General features: G+C 35.6%; 1 protein-coding gene across 4 annotated transcripts in view; it reads right to left on the bottom strand.

Moving 5' to 3' along the window:
* The window catches only part of TNFRSF19 (TNF receptor superfamily member 19), a 57,526-nt gene that overhangs the window by 17,243 nt on the left and 25,670 nt on the right, over positions 1 to 14,613 (bottom strand). The window lies entirely within an intron of this gene.

Raw genomic sequence — 14,613 nt, forward strand, 5'->3', positions numbered from 1 at the left:
CAGAGGCAGAGAGGAGTCTCCACTTCTCTTAAAACTCTATGGACAACAAAAATCTATGATCTTATTTTGAAATTAAATTAAGAGACAAATCACATGCATGGCTTATAATGCCTTTCAGATGCAGCTCTTGAAAGAGAAGGTAATGATGGCATTTCTGCCTTCTGAGAAAGCTTAAGAGCTCTTTGCCAAGACATATCAAATGAAGACTCTTCTACCACCTTCATGGAGATTGATTTAGCCACTAGGCTAGAAGCTGAGCTGGGTAAAAGCTTATTTCTCCTCCCCAGTTGAATTTGTCCAGTTGCGAAGCTTTGGCAGAAGGAGTAAGGGCCCCTCTTTGCGCAGCCGACAGTCACGTGATATGCAGACCGGAGCAAAATTAAATAAACTAGACTTAGGTTTGCTCAGCAATTACATTTTTCCTGCTTACAATTATGTTTAAATACCACTAAGTTACCTTAAATTCTCCATACAAGGCACATGTTGGGGAGAGGAATAAGGGAAAACTAGGAAAACAGAAAGTATGCTTATGCACTAGGGAAAACAAAAAGTATGTTTATGTAATTGAGACAGTTTCATAATACACTCCACTGAGCTGAATTACAATTCTGAATTAAGGTTAAGAGTTGCATAACCAATGCTACTAGTATTTTTAAAGTTTTTAACTTTGCAATCCCAAGATCTTTTAAAACCACTTTTTTGGGAGGAGTAAGTTATACTCCATGTATTTTGTACACAAAATACATGGGATTAAATATAAATTTTCAAAATTTTCTAATATAGAGGATAACACCTTTAGAAGTTGGGCATGCATCTGCAGCTTGTTCTATTAGTGCAGAAATCATAAATGCTGTAATTTACTGCAAAGAGATTACCTAAATGCATCAGTGTGCATGCACATGCAAACTGCAATACAAATGAAAAAGCTGTAGCTTTGACATCAGAAATAACAATAGCTTATGAAAAGCAGCTATTAATTCACGACTTAGAGCTATGGGGATCAGAAAGTCAAATTATACAGAACAAAAGGCTGCTATATACCAGATCCTTGCTTTATTACATTACTTAATCTGAAACATCACACCTCCCCTCTTTAACAGAAGTCAGTAGGAATTAGCCATACAATACAGAAGACATTCTGAAAGGTTATCTTTGAAAAATCAAGCTTTAAAAATGAGATTCATCTGACCAAAGCAATGATCTGCTTTGGAGGGAATCACCTGGACTTTCTCTACAGTGGATGGGGAGGGCTGGGGGGGGGGTGTGTGGGTATGAGAAATTAGGGTGTAATTAGTCTGATTTGTTTTAAACACCACACCTGAACTCTCCATATAGAGAGAACTTCAGACCACCAGCTCATAGATGTAGCCATTACACATATTCACAGTCAAGAAGGTGGCATCCTACCCTGGTTTTGTCAAGAAACAATAAAGGGTTGTGAGGGCCTTTGACTTCCTCTGTTTCAGTTTGCTAAAAGATGTTAAACATTTTATGCCACTTCACTGAAAGGATAAGTCAGTCACAACAGCAAAATCTGTAACAACTTCTTTATAGTGGCAGAACCCCAGAAAAGTCCAGCAATATTTAATACCTCACATTCTGCATGGAATATAAAATGGCGGGTAGCAAATAAAGTGAGACTTACAGAATTCCAGGTTTTGCCTATCCTGTGCTTTACAAACAAAGGCCCAGTGGGAAATAATATGCAACAATGTAAATAAAACCTGTATTAGAGTAACTATATATGAGGGAATCTCATGGTTGTAGGCCTCAGTTCTGGCATATTCTAACTTTAGCAAGTTCTCTTAGAATATGGGCTTTGGTTTGTAAGAGACATTTTATCAAAAAGAAAAACATTTTTCTAAATTCTTATTTGTGTTTTTACTTATATAGCAGGAGTAAAGAAAAATCTACACTATGAAAAGTAATTTTCCTCCTTAAAATTAATTAAAAAGAAAAAAGAGCAAGATCATGTTTTAGGGAGTCAGACACAATCATTCAATGTTGAATTGCAGTTTTCATCTCACCAGATATTGGCATCTAGGTGAAATTCATTACTATAGAAATCTGAAGGTCTGAACACAAAGCCAGAGCTAGATACCTTAGGCTCTCTTTCTAAAACAAAGCCAGAAACAGAATCTCCTGAGAAATAATTATTCTGAAAAGGCTTGAAAGACTGCTTAGTGTTAGTCACTGAAGCTTACCTTACCTTATCTGGCTTGCCTGAACTCTTGTGGTACCTAATTCTCACCCCTGATTGGGAGTTTGGGCAGGCAACTTCAGTGCTAAGCATTAACTTTTAGATGCCCAAATTGGGGTGCACTAATTCCATCTTAAATTTCCACATGCAGACAGGGTAACTATAAAACCCATTCAGTGATATGCACATAGAATCATACCATTGGACTGAAATGAAACTTCACCAAAACTGGTGGACACCACCCTTTAGTTAAAAAGCTCTAACAAAGATCTCATGTTTTTAGGAAACAGTCACAGACTATACCTCAAAGGCACATGTCACTGCCCAAAATAACATGTGAGATTATTCTATGATCTTTGTAAAAGAGGAGTTTGGCAGTACACTGCTTTAGCAGAAATGAACCAGTAGGAGTGAGAATGTGTGAGGTCTATCACCCAAAAAATTAAAGGTGAGCAAAGTAGAGGGCAATAATCTGAAGGATACAAGTGATCTGTAAGAACATTAGGCCCTTCTTCTATAACGCTGCTCCCAGCTCGTGAGGTGTTGGTTTATAATGAATCATTACTGCCAAGGTGCTCAGCACACAACTCCTGTTATAAGGTTATTGTATTTTATCCTACTTCCAATACATTCCAGTCCTCCAGGTAATTCCAGTCCTCTGGTGCGATATTTCAGTACACTTTTGCTGGACAATGATTTCCTTAATAGGGTTGGCAGTATGGAAAGTTTGAGCCTAGATGGATTCTGTATTTTCTTAAGAACAAGAAATTTAAGTGGAACATAGCCAAAGAATTTTGTAGCTGAGCAACTTAGAGTCATTGAATCCTTAGAAGTTGAGACAGATCTTTAAGATCATTGAGTCAAATAGTACCTACCAGCACCAAGTAGAATAAAACCCCAACACACTACTGCGCACTTGTTTAGCAACATTTTATATTCATGTGGCCAGTCACAGCTTGGACTCTGTACCCAAAGTCAGAGCAGTCAGCATGGATTTATACCAGAGGTACCAAAACTCAGTGCTTCTGAAGTGGTGCTAATGCAACCATTCCTTGTATGATAATAGAGATACATTTGAACCAGTATTTTCAGTCTGAATGCAGCTTAAAAGCATGTCATTAAATTAATATATTTGAAACAGTCTAATGCTTCTGTAATTAGAAAATGTCTAAAAAATACTGAAAAGCTCTAACCAGCACTTATTCTTTTCACATTGCCCCTAAAAACAATAAAGCAAAAGTTTACTGAAAAAAAAACCCAAAAAATGTTCTTCAGCTTTACTGCAATGCATGCAATCCTGGAATAATTCTGAATAACCTAATGGCCGAGTTAAATAAGAGCCTTGTAAATCCACTCCATACAGAAAATAGATAATTGCTTATAGCTACTGCAAGCCTGGGCTGAAGGGCTACCCACACTAGTAAGTGCACATAAGGCAAAAACCATAGGAAATAGTACTTATTCACTACAGGTCACAGATTAGCCCCTTCTCTGTAACTCAGGAATTTCAAGCTCACTTTAATCTAGTGTAATTGAGCAAACCAGCTCTTACATTAAAAAGTAATGATTAAGTTAAATTTCTTGCAGACTTTCTGTACCTAAAACAAACATGCAGTATGCCTCTGGCAAAGAAGGATACTAATTATAGGATTGGCTCATAAGATGAAAGGTTGCACAAGTTACTACTAGAAACTGAAGTATGGTAAGCTGCTTTGAAAAAACACATTGAAATTCTCATAGTCTGCAGTTGAGAATTTAATGTTCTAACTGTACTTAACAGTGTCAAGACAACAAAACTAAATATGCTTGCAAACTGCTTGTTCACATTTTAGATGAACAAGCTAGAAGTGAACACAGTGATTACTTCATCATTCTGTAATAAGTATTTTTAAAATGTAATATAGAAGTGAGCTCTACAGTGAGTTTTTATTACATGAAAACATGCAAAATTCAGTATTTTTGGTCATTCTTAGCTTTCTTTTGTTATATAAAACATGGTCTTACAATGGGTATTCGAGGATTCATTGCTTGACTTCATTCTTAATGCAACAATTAATTCCCTTATTTAATAGGAATCACAAAAGAAACACATCTCCAAGGCTTCACACATCTCCGGGAAAGGATATGCAAGTTCAAAAGTAGTTTTGCATTTCCAGCTGCAGCTTTCACTGGGATTAGCAGACAGAGTTGCCAGCTGTGAGTTAGAACAAAGATAGAAAACATGCCCTATGTGTTGTCATGAACTGATCAGATACAACCTTCTGAAGGCCAGATGGGCACTGCTTATGTGAACTCCTATTATCAGCTGCACGAGCTTGGGATGTGAATTCATGAAATAAATGAAATTTGATTCAATTTATTTTAAAAATCACATGTTGACATTTCTACTTTAATTTTAAGATATATACTTTCCATCATATTCTAGCACGAAACAAGGAATGTATTTTCCAAGAACACTGTGGAATACAGTGTTCTCTCCAAAATACATTAATACATGCTTTAGTAGATAAAAATGGATTACATATAATTAGTGCAATTCTCATGCTGAAACTTGACAGCCAAGGCCACTCTGAGCACTTCAGCTTGGTCAAACTTCACATCAACTTCATCTGTTTAAAGGTATACTGGATTGTGACCATATACATTTTATATATTACACTTCCAGAGATTATGAAAAAGTAGTGTTAAAAAAAGACATTTCTATTCCTAATTTATTCTATGATTTCCATGTGTATTATGGAGCCATTTATATTTGCTCACTCTGAAATAATTTAATATTTATATTGCTAAAACCTTACTAAGTAGAGACTACTAATACTAATCTAGATTTTATATTAGATAGATGGCTTTCTTAAAGTTTCAAACTTTAGTATTCAAATTTTTCTGCTCTTTCCCGCAGTTATAATAAATGAATGGTTTCAAGAGGTTCAGAAATTATAATTTGTTTTCCATTATTTTCTTTTCTGTACATTTTCTGCCATCAACAAATGTGGTAGAGGTTTATGCCACAACTGTCTCTTCTCAATAAGTGCACTAATGTGGCTTCCCTCTTCACTATTCATTCATTTGTTTTTGTAAAATCTGAAAATTCTTTGTCAGAGATATGTTACTCTGCCAGCACAGACAAATTAGTCATCATGGTCAAAAGGATTAAAAGGAATAAATGACAACAATATAGATACACTGTGTTCACCTAGGAAAGCAAACTGAAAAAAAAGCCCCAATTCTGTTCTTAACATGTATCTTAAAAAGTTTACAATAACACTTAAATTTACAATTCTGAAATTATTTTTAGCAGACAAAAATAACAACTGTCACACCTATGAGCCACTGGCAATATTCACCATGCTTAAATACATAGTACATAATAATAGAAGGCAAATTCCTTCTTTTCAGAAATCTAGCCTTCCACAGCAAGGGAGGAAAAGGCAGTTTCCCCCAAAGAACACAAAACTGGCAGGAAGGAAAATTCTTGTACGGACCCAGAGATTAGAGTGATGCAGGCATTAAAGAAATGATCCATGTCCTCAGTAATAACCACCAAGTGCTCTGATAGGTGTTCAGTCAACAAAGCCAACTCAGTTCACTCAGAACTTAGAGTGATGCAGAATGACAGGAGATGTTTGGCTGTGCAGAATGACAGGAGATGTTTGGCTGTGAGCAACAAAGCCTTTTGAAACTGCAGCAGTGTCTGTGAGAGACAACCAGCACAAGTGTGGGACACAAGCTCATCCAATTCTGGAAGAGAAAACCTTATGGCTGCATCCCACTTGTGCCACATCACAAGCCTGCACAAAGTAACAGCAGGAAAAGGACTAGGAAAGAACAAGGCTTCTCCACTTTGGTAATTTTCCTCTGTTGCACAAACTACCGCATTACTTCATATACAAACACTCTTCAATATAGAAATTTTTATTTATATTTTGATCCAGAAGAACATGTCACAATCCAGCTCACACAGCTCTAATTATGGAAACCTGCGTGAAATCAATCTAACAAACCATGTTCTGTGTAAAGAAAAACCACATATTATAATTACCACATGTAGTTAAAGGAAAGGTTCAACCATTTGCTGGGAAATTAACATGCAGAAAAGGAGGATTCAAAGCAAGTTCTCTAAAGCCTCCAGAAATACTACCACGACATATGCATTAAAATCCAAATTTTGTTTGGCTTTGTATTTCTACTCCAAACTCTGAACCATATCCTGGTCTTGCATACTCCACAGAAATATTTATTTTTATATCAAGGATATTGTATCTTTTTACACAGAAAATATTTGCATTTCAGAAGGGTAAATGCAATTATAATGAGGGAAAGACAAGAAGACAATACATTTCTGAATTAAAAGGGGCTAAACCCACACCAGTTAACATAGCAGAATGTTGTCTAGTGATTCTTTTGTGTAGATTCAATTCCTGATGTAGAGGATTACTCATTATAATGCATGAAGCAATGCATTAAACCTTTGCAAAGCCTTTACAGGGTCATATTCAGCTTTTTAAGTTTCCATTGGATATTATCAACAGACCTCCTTTATGACTTGCTGGTCAGTCTCAATGCATCTAATAATACAAAAGTAGTAACAACCAAAACAGAGGACTGCCCATTATTTGAGATTAAAGAGGAGAATAATTGAAAGAGAAAGTCTGACCCAATCACCTGTACTTTACACACATAAAGCAGGAAGTATGGAATGGAGCTGAGTTGATTCAGATAATAATTTAAATGGAAATTCACTATTTTATAGCCTGAATTGCACTTCAAAAACACACCTCAAATTCTTAACTTTTTGAACAATTTCTAGTCCAAAAAAGAACAGTCTTATCGGTACACTTTCATCAGGATATCCAAACAGGAAACACAGTAGATATTTTTTCCCCCTCATTTTGAAAAGCTGTGAGTAGTAAATTAGATTCTATTATTTAACCATGACTGGGTTGCAGTCAGAACGTGAAAATTATAAACACTGTAATTATCTCAACAAGCAATCTTAGAGCCTGTTGAACTGTATTGAACTGTATTGCAAATTGCTATTTTGAGAAGGCATGAAACCAGGATCTCAAACAGGCCCAGGCCCTGCAGTGCCAAGCAGGCATCATCTGGGCTGCATCCTCAGTGCTGGGAACACACCTGGGACAGGAACACACTGGTGATGTAAGAACCAAAGAGTAACGGCACAGCCAGCACACTGCCAGTGCTCATGGTAAGGGAAGAATTCTGCACTCAAAGAAGGCACACAGAAAAGAACACTCAGACATTATCCCAGCCTGCTCTGCTGAGTTTGCCATCAGAAGGCACCACAGAACAGATTGTTCAGAGATGAGCAACAGAGCAATTAGCTCGTAGATCCTGATGGCTTCAGTGGCAGCACATGTCAATGGTCAGTGCTGCAAAAGCCTTTGGATGACCACAGAAGGGTACAGAGAAATTTGGAAGTGCCTCCTTAAATTCCAATTCCACTACCTCTTGGATCAGCTGTGATAGAGAAAGGGGTCTGTATTGTCCAGTTATACACCTGTTTAGAGCATCCTACTCACTCCATGCATATTTACTTCCTTGCAGGGCAGTCAGGGCAAAGCAGGTAAATCAAAGCTTTTGGCCTAAACTAAAGCTGCAATGTGTCCAAGCCTCCTGGACCCAGATTTTGTGGAATACTCCGGGAGACCAAATGAATTGTTGTAGGTCCCTTGGGCTTTTAAATGTTTGCAGAGTTAGGAAGCTCTCAAACATGGCAGTTGGTGATGGAATTTTGGAGTCAGAATCCTAGGTCTATTTGAATATTTACACCTTACATACCTCTCAGATGCTCGACAGGGCTAATGTTACCTATACTGAGATACCCCTAAAGCATTTGCTACTATCCTAGTTCTTTAAGTTTGTAGCTTGAACTGGGATACTTGAAACAAACTTAATGAAATGAAATGAAATTTCACTGTGAAAAGAAATCTAAGTTAGACTTTAGGTAGTAGGCATAAAATAAGGACCCTGCTTATTGTCATTGTAAGAGCTTCAAAGAAGATAAAGATAAGGACATTTCAAACACTCATTACTTGAGGTTACTGCAGACTTTCATAAGAGAGCAGACATGCTATACTGAATACTTCTGTTCCACAGAAGTTACTAGTCAGTGAATCAATTCATTGGAAGTACCTTCACACCTACACTTTTGCAGAATTATGCTGTAATAGACGTGATTAGATATCTTTCTGTATAAACAAATTTTCCGCTGTAAAAAAATTAACTGAATGGTAGAAAACATTTGAGGATAGTGCAAAAAAGTGGGCAGAAGTTCAACACTTTAAACTGACTGGATGCCCTGAGAGCTGCAGCTTCCATATCTTGATTCCCCGGTAAATCCTTGGTAAAGTGTCTGGCTTACTTAACAGAAATTCTGTTAGGTTTAGGAGTTGCACCTCCTTGCAATGTCATTTCAATTCATAAGCTAAATTTTCTTCAGTGGAAAACTTGTGGTGTTTTTTGGTTTGTTTAGGCTTGGTTTTATTTTTTAATTTCCTTTTCTTTTTAAGAGGCATATACTGGATAGCAGATAGAAACGAGGAAAATACTGCTGACCATTTCTGTCTACTAACCATAATACATATGTAGTGTTAACAAGCTACATAATGAAGTGTTTCCATACATATAGGCACAGAAATGAGAGGTACATGCAAGGAAAGTTCATGAGAGTAAGCTGGGAAAGTTTTAGAACATGATTAAACTGCAATGTATTTGAATTTCCTCTCCATTAAGTAACTCTTCAGAACTATTTAAACTCATTTTAGTGGTAATACCTCTGTCATTAAAATAAATAAAAATCTCCCCTCTCTTTTTTTACAACTTTTTTTAGAAGAGGAGGCCAACATATAAAGTAAATTCAGAACAGCAAGAAAAGGAGCTGTTTTACTCTAAGTCATACATGAATCCTAAAGGGTCAGAACCAACTCAATACCAAGAACAATGAATTAAAAACATTTAGGTTTCCTAAGTTAACTCTCTTTATGATAGTGAAAGAAATGAAATTGTAATAAAACTTTTTAAGACATGAATAGTAATTCTCATCTCTCTTAAACACCTCATGGAGTTTGTTTCAGACTTCCTGAAGATAAATTACTCTATCATCAGGTCACATATGGAAAATATCAGACTGACTTACTACATTTTTACAAAAGTCTACATTTCAGTTTTGAAATAATGGGAAGGCAATGCCTCTGCAATAAAAAAGTAATGATATTTATAACCTAATGATGCTATTATCTGTACTTAAATTAGCTGTCACTGCTCATGAATGTTGTGAAAGATTTATGCAATACTCCAGCTGCTTTCTATCACAGTGTTCAAAATGGCAAAGATGACTATGAGAGATGCTGTTAGGTAATCTCAAATCAGAACAAATACTGAAATAAAAAGGGGATATATGTTGGAACAGAACCAAAAAATTAGGAATAATTTCACTTGCTATGTACTTTCAGATGCCATTTGCCTCATGCACATAAGCAGCCTTCCTTGAAAGGCTGCTTGGCATCAGTAATACAAAGTTTACTGTACAAAGCAACCAAACAAAATGACAGAAAAACTCAATTGATGGAAAAATATTATCTGGAGCCTGACAGCTCTGAAATCACAAAATTCTGTAAACAGAAAGAAGAAAGTGACACAAATACATTAACAATCCACTATATAAACAGTGGAACTAATGTGGAATTGAATGTCATCCAAAAGTTACTCTCAAGTTGAAAAGCTGTATTTATGTTTAATGAAATAATATAGAAAGTTTCAGCAAAGCTGAGACAATGGGATTTTTTCTGTTTTACCACTAGTGAAATTATTTTACAGAATACACATGTAACCAGCAAGATTCCAGCTCCCTCCTTACAAAACAAGATAAGTTCTAACCCTGCAGACTGCAATTTCTAGCTTTTCAGCTTTGTTCTGATGTTTAGTCCTTGCATACCCCCAATACCCATTACACTCACAGGAAAGTTTACAGTCACAGATCCTAATCTTGGTAATGTAAATAAGTAGATCTATGTGAAATCTGACTTTTCCTACACCATCCTACACTTTTCCTACCCATCCCTACCTTTAACACTAGGAAGAAGGAAAAAACAGCAAATTTTGTCCCCTAAATAGTACTTTTCATTAGTGAAACAACATACCTTGTGGATTTGAAGAGTGACACAGCTCCAGAACACTTATATTTAGTTCCCAGATAAAACAATACTGTAAACCTACAGAAAGTAACTAATAAAAATTCTACACAAGAAAACTGTAAAGGGAACTTTGTGATCAGCCTTAGTTAAGGCAGTCAAAATGTCATAGGAGTTCCTTAAAGGAACAAAATTTAAAGCAGGTAAGATATGGATGCCTCAAGAAAATGTGATGTTTTCACATTTAATGATCTTCTTTACGTATTTTGGCTCAACAGGCCATAGTCTCTACTTTTATTCCACACCTTAGTAAAAAACTGTTTCTTTTCTAGTTTGAGACATACTTTATAATTGAAATCAATCTGGTTCATGGCAAAGCAGCAATTTTAGACCTGACTGCCAGTTTATTTCAAATGCACATGATGTTACAATCAAACTGGAGATATGTCCACTGCTGTGACTTACCCAACAAAACATTTCTGCTTCATTGAAGCAAAGAATGTGTTTATTTCCTGGAACATGTAGAGGCTAGTTTCCCAAGCTCCACACGGAATGGTATCCCTCCTCCATCCTGTCCCCCCCAGATTCCCATGCTCCTTGATCTATGCCATGAAGACAAGCAGAAAACCTGTGGAATTTTTTGGCTGGAAAATCTGTTCAATTTTTCATGATGTAAAAAATTTGTATTTTTATAAACGTAACAGTGTGGTTGCTAGAGGGAAAAAAAGCACAAGTCTGTTCTTTTGGTGGCCGATTGGCTGTAAAATACTCTCTTGCGCCTAGGTGTTAATTTTCTCATTTCCTTGACTCTCTCAATTTATTCCAAATTAACTGTTGGTACAGCTAAATTCTACCAAATTCTGAATTTGCACATAAAAGGGGAACATCACTGATTTTAGATTGATACAGGAAAGAACATTAATGTGGAAGTTCTAGGAATTATTTTTTTAATACATCTCAAAAAGGTTCCATGCCACAGGCTCCTCTGCTTAGTAGAAAGCCAGTCCAGAAACTAAAGGATTCTTGTAACTCTGGGGCTTCTCTGCATTTTGAGTTGAACAATACAAAAGGAACCACTTGTAAGAATATCTGACATATATCTCTTGATTCAATTGTAATCTGCCATCTACTTATGACTGAAAGAAGGTAATTATGATTTCTAATGGTGTTTTTTTTTTTTTTTTGCTTTGCTTATTTGCTAAGACAGACTACCTGAAAACATAATGGTTGTTCCAAGAAAGCAATGGTATCTTCACAAAATCTGCTCATTACCTGAACCATTCCCACATCTCTCCTTAACTTGTGCCACCACAAGTGTTTTGAGGTCAATGAGCTCATTAGATTTAAAAATAACCTTTAGAAGGGAATTATTTTAATTCTGCTCTATCACAGATAGATTCACAGTCCAGCTTACTGAGCAGTTTCAGCAACAGTTTAAGCATAACTGTGGGGAAAGCACAACAGTGGCCTGAGCAGGAGAGTGAACTCTGCAAATCTAAATTGGTACTGAGAAAAAAGTGTCATTGAACCCTATCAAACTTACTGTTTCAACACTTTTGGACAGTCTGTATTAGCTTCTTTTTCAGAATTTACATCCATGATAAATTCTAATTCCACTCTAATTCCCAGTTCAAAGAATTCATATTCTGTCATTCAGATGAGAAAAAAAAAAGTCTTTGGTCACAAAAATGTCTTCAGTTTACAAAGCGAGCATAAATCACAATTTTAAAAACAATTTTAAAAACATGCATTTGGTCAGCATCTAAACATTTCTAATGTTTAGATGCTGACCAAATACATAAGATTGGTCTGTATAGTTTATTTACCTGAAGTAAATTAAAATATAACTATATAATTGTGTATTTAATTGTCTGACATTTTAAAAACACACATAAGTCATTGTGTCCCCCTTTAAAGTTTGCATAAAGGTGATAGCAATTCTCCTAGCCTCTAATACTCTCTTTACTTGTTCATTATAGAATCCTTTCAACTTTGCCTCCAGCAATTCACAAACTCATTTTTTCATGAGTAAATATTTAAACCAGATCTGTTTTAAAATGTCTACAGAAAAGAGATAAAAGCAAGTATTTAGATTTATAGCTAGCTGGGTAATAATCAACTGCTACTAGAAAGAATTTGATCCATGTCTCAGCTTTAACATGAGCCTGTAGTCCAGGTAGGGGGCTGTGAGCCTTTGTGCCCTTCTGGTAATGTTCTTAAGCAAACAAAAGATTGCCACACACCTTGGAGGACAATTAATTCATTGAAACAGGACATTTAAACTTTTCCTTTTCATCTGTAACATAAGAGCTAGCTGCACTAATATTTGACTTTCAGTTTCACAGTGGAAAGAGAGAAGGATAAGAAAAGCAGAGAATTAGAACTTAGTTCTCTGATCACTGAGAGCTTGTCCCACACACTTAATAGTCTGTCTCCACTTAGCTTCAAGTAATGCAGTCTTAACTATCAAAATACATCCATTATTGGAATAGACCACTAACGCTGTCAGCATTACATGTAAAATGTTCCACACATTATTTATGTACACTTACAGAATCACGGTTTTTACTCAGACCTAAATTTCCCCCTATTTGATGGTAAAACTCAGAAGTACTTCAGTTCATTTAGCAACTGTTGTAGGAAAAACTTCCTAGGCTGCTTGAGGAAGGCATATACACTTTCCAAAACTGAGGCAGCTGCTGTTAGTACCTGAAGAATCAACACACAAATTCTGAACAAAAGCCTCCTGAAAACCACAGCAACATATGGCAACTGTACTTCATGTAGGATTTCTGTTATTTAGGATTTTAATGGGCAGTTACTACGCAAATAACAAACATTTTAATGATTTCAAACCTTTTATTATTGCTTCTGTAAAAGCTAGAAAGACTTGCCAATTCTCACAACTTTGCTGTTACCACTTCTGTCATTTAGCCAAAGGTGCTGTGCCAGCCATGAGAGTAGGGAATGAAAATGTCTCTAATCTGGATTTACCACTTCAGCTTGTGCCAAAGAAATGCTCTTTTCCATGGGGTTGCCTGTTGTCCATTTAAAATGAGTAATAGCTTCCTAATGGTTCAATTTAGGATCCAAGCTCAGGCTCAATTACAAAAGCCAAATCACTATAAACTAAACAATCTGAGTTATTTCAGAAGACTTGGCAACTATTCTTTCATCACCTTTTCAAAATAATAACTTGTGACTTTGAAAAATATGAAATACACAAGTCGCTAACTGCAGTCAAAGCCGAATGATAAGGGAGATAATTTCCTCTTCCCTGTCTTTGATTGTGCTAGAGAACAGAATTCATGTTTGAAGAGCACACTTTCTTACAAGGGAAAAAAACAAGAGAAGAGAAAAAAAACCCATAAAATGAATTTATGAATTAGAGATCCTCCATTAGAATAACATTGTTCCACTTGACATTTCACTTTTTTTTTCAGATAAAAAAAGATTAAAAAGAGATGAAGGGGATAATACTGAATTTTCCCAGTTGAAGGAATTAAAATACATACACAGATGAAATGGCCTGGCTATACTCTGTCTAGAATAACTTCTGCAACTCGCTGAATTTGAGTGATTTACATCAGTAAGTCGAGATCAGCATTTCATTCTTGGCATCAAACCCGACAGTGTTTGATATGAACAACATTCTTTCTAAACACACTAAGATACTGTCTAGACTACAAAAATAGTTGAACATTTTTGAATTTACTTTCTAGGCTTATGTTATACATGGGCATGAGTTACTGCTGCAAACATTAGAACTTATTTGACTTATTCTCTGATTTACAGGCTTTGAGTGTTGCAGTCCTTAAAAGTTTTCATAGATGTGGAAAATGTTTGAAAATCTGGTTTTACAAGTTTATTACCCAAAAGGCACTAAAACTAGGATGGAAAAAACAGAAGAAAGTTTGGTTTATTTGAAAAAAGACTATTAAAGCAATATATGAAATGTTGAAGAAGATTAATTATTTCATTGAAGTTAATGCAATATAAAACTATTGAAAAGTATGATAGTATACTCTTGGTTCTATTTTAATTTTACACAATTTAAAAAAATTATAAGAGACTGTGTGTATTTATTAAAGTAGCATAAAGTATTTCAGGACCCTGACAATTTATTCTTTCTATAAACATATGAACTAGGGGAAAAAAACCTCCTAAAACATAACTTCACTGTTACAGAAACAAAGAAGTAACCCCAAGATTTTCCACATAATTATTTTGAATCACATGTATTTTGTTATTTTAAAAAAGCAG

The sequence above is a fragment of the Melospiza georgiana genome, chromosome 2 (assembly GCF_028018845.1).
Source record: "Melospiza georgiana isolate bMelGeo1 chromosome 2, bMelGeo1.pri, whole genome shotgun sequence".
Taxonomy (NCBI): Eukaryota; Metazoa; Chordata; class Aves; order Passeriformes; family Passerellidae; genus Melospiza; species Melospiza georgiana.